A 3,122-nucleotide genomic window follows, 5' to 3' on the forward strand; every position below is an offset into this window, starting at 1 on the left:
TTGGTTCCTTGCCTACGTACCCTTTTAAGGGATTAAATCCACCGTAGTTCTCTTTCAAAAATGTTTTTGTTTTTGTTGATTGATTTTAAGTTTGAAAATGGAATTTTGAAGAATAAGAGAGAGAGGCCTCAAGGACATAAGATTGTGAAAACATGAGGTTGAATTAGTCATTTTGCAAAAGAAAGTCTAAATATTATTAGAATTCATTAAGGTGTTTGTTTAAGAAAATAAAGAGAAAATCAATGGGATTTTGATCCCAAAGTTTATTTAGAAAATTATTTGAGTGAAGTTGTTCATATTTTTTGGGAAAAGAGAATTTTTCTAAATATCGTGATTCCTAGGCATACATCTAAACATTCAATCACCTAAACATACATCTAAAGTAACCATGTGATATGTGTGCATGTGTCGGTGCTTGTGTCGGTGCTTGTGTCGGTGCTTGTGTCGGTGTACATCATTAGAGTCCATTGTTCTTTACATATGCCCTAGTTTACATGCTATGGTCTTGCAAGAAATTAAAAATATAAAGAAAAATTACAAAATTCCTAGGTATTTACTGTAACACCCATACTAGACGTATCTAGAAAGTCTAGCATGTGCGTTAGATTAGTACTGGATACATTAAATTTTACAACAATACAGCTACGAATGAATATAAATACAATCAAATGTGTTCATACATAATGATACAACTCAACTTTTCTAAAGTATAATAAATGCATCCTTGCATAACCATCTCATCCTGCAGCGGGTACGAACGAACACTTGACGCATCATCCATTCGGCTAGTAGCTTGCTAATCCAACCTGTTTATCTGAAACAAATAAGGATTGGGATGAGACATAATGTCTCAGTGAGTTCCCCTAAATCCTAGGCTATAGGCAACCTCAGGGGAAACCCACGGTCACCATGTGTCTAGAATACAACCTGCCGGTTGATTATACGTGTGTGGGGACTTGCATACTTAGACGGTCGTGCATACTAGGGCCGTCTTAGTCTTATCTCACTTGTTATAGGCTTCACATCCTATACGTGTCATGGCGGTCGAGGGGAATCTAAAACCGCAATGCCAAGAATACGCTCTACGTATCAAGGCTTAAGCATACTATAATCATGACACAATTCTAAACCGGACGATTAGGGGAAACCTAAGACCGTCATCGGTATATCTTTCTCTATTCTTGCTCTATGCATAACTATGTTGTATCTAACAACATATTCTATCTTGCTATCATGCTAGTTTTGACGATCTACGTCTATGTTCTACTATTCTTGACGATCTACGTCAAGGCTCTACTAATTCTTGACGATCTACGTCAAGGCTCTATGACATAACATAAATATATCTAATAAATATGCATAGTCAAGTTCATTCATAAAGTTAGCGTTTAACAAACAATTATTATCTGAGTTCATTTTACGGAAAGCCCCGAGTGGAGTAACCCCGAGCGCAATCCCTATCTATCCGATGGAAACCTATCTAAGGTATAACCAACGGCACTCCTGCAGTGACGTGCGGGATCCTTACGGCTAACCCCATTTCACCTAATGGAAACCTCTTGAACCAACCTAGTGTGGACACAAGAGACACGACCACTACATCTTACTTACTAAGTGACATGCGGGTTCCTTACGGCTAACCCCGTTTCACCTAATGGAAACCTCTTGAGCCAACCTAGTGTGGACACAAGAGACATGGCACCTTAACTTTAAAGTCTTGGTCTATATATATGCATGAGTATTAAATCTATGCTAGCTATCTCTTTTACCTCGGATGCCTATACGATCCAACTAGAGGTAAACTATATGCTTGTTTAACTTGCTATGTGAAGAGATGTCTAATCAATTCACGTCTTGCCATTCTCGTATGGCTCTCTAGTTTCTATGCGAAGAGAATACTCTATATCTCTTCGCCTCTAGTCAAGCATACCACTCATGCCTAGCATTCTATTCTTTACTACCTATTCTAATTCTTGACAAGCTATGTCAAGGCTCTATTTTCATGCCCTTACTTGATTCATCACTACCCGAGTAACTCGGCTAAACTCTCTTGAATCACTCTTGCCATTCATGTTAAGATTGCCATGATTTTCTTTTCAAGAATCGTTCGATGTTATGTGCATTGCCTAGATGTTGTTTTGGGGTTATAAAGTTATAAAACGATGAAAGAAATGCATCGGAACGCACCACCGACCCGAGGGAGGGCCAACAGGCCAAAATTAAGTTGGCCATTCCAGAGGGCTGCGCTAATAGCGCCCCTGGAGCGTGGCTTTTCTGGGGAGCTACGCTATTAGCGTAGAATTTCGCTAATAGCGTAGTTCTTCGGGTCTGTGGTACCAAATTTCCAATTTTTGACCCAAAACTCATTCTAATGGTTCCTGCAATGAACCAAAACATCCAGCAACATACATATACATTTCTAAACTTATTTCATGGCCATAATAACATGTACAAAGCAAGATCAAGGCAAGGGTATAAAATTCTCATTTTTTCTAAACTTAACAAAATTCATGTTTTGCTAGCAATTAAACACATAATCCCAATGGTGGGTTCTATCTAAGAACTCACCTAACATGTTCCTTGCAATTTCTCTAGCATCTAGCATCAAACCCTAGCTTTTGATCCTTAGCCCTTTTTCACCAAACCATGCCTCAATCCTTTCCCTTGTGTGTTTCTTGCTTGCTAAGCTGCCTTAATCCATGCTTGATCATGATTTGGAAGAAGTTTGGATGGATTGGAGAAGGAAGGAGGGCGCATATCTAGAGAGAAGGAGGAGGGAAAGGTTTTCCAAAACCTAGAGAGAGAAGTGAAATGGAAAAATGAATATTTTGGCCCCAAAAACACTTATATACTCCCTTGCGCGAGTTTACTTAAATGCCCTTCGCCTTAGTCGTGTTTACCTGACACTGACACATAAGCCCATGCTTGACTAATATTTCATAAAACATCTTCCGTCGTACTTGACGTTCTATAACACTTAATCTCTGATATCTAGCTCATACCTGACTTATGCCATTAATAGACATTTCCATGATCATTTGTCCTCTGACGCGTCTAATGGGTAATATTCCGTTACTGTTAAGCGGGATATTACACTCTACCCCCCTTAGAAAAATTTCGTC

At 38.9% G+C, this 3,122-nt stretch overlaps 1 long non-coding RNA gene across 1 annotated transcript; it reads right to left on the minus strand.

The window, feature by feature from the left end:
- Positions 1–626: 626 nt before the first annotated feature.
- On the minus strand, positions 627–2,793 carry LOC146904945 (uncharacterized). Its single transcript, XR_015020608.1, has 2 exons — positions 2,569–2,793; positions 627–814 (listed from the first exon to the last, which is right to left on the minus strand). It is a non-coding gene; the product is annotated as an uncharacterized LOC146904945 (long non-coding RNA).
- Between the last annotated feature and the right edge of the window lie 329 nt (positions 2,794–3,122).

This window comes from Medicago sativa, chromosome 7 (assembly GCF_051527215.1).
Source record: "Medicago sativa cultivar Bolivia chromosome 7, Bolivia_mono, whole genome shotgun sequence".
In the NCBI taxonomy this organism is placed as follows: domain Eukaryota; kingdom Viridiplantae; phylum Streptophyta; class Magnoliopsida; order Fabales; family Fabaceae; genus Medicago; species Medicago sativa.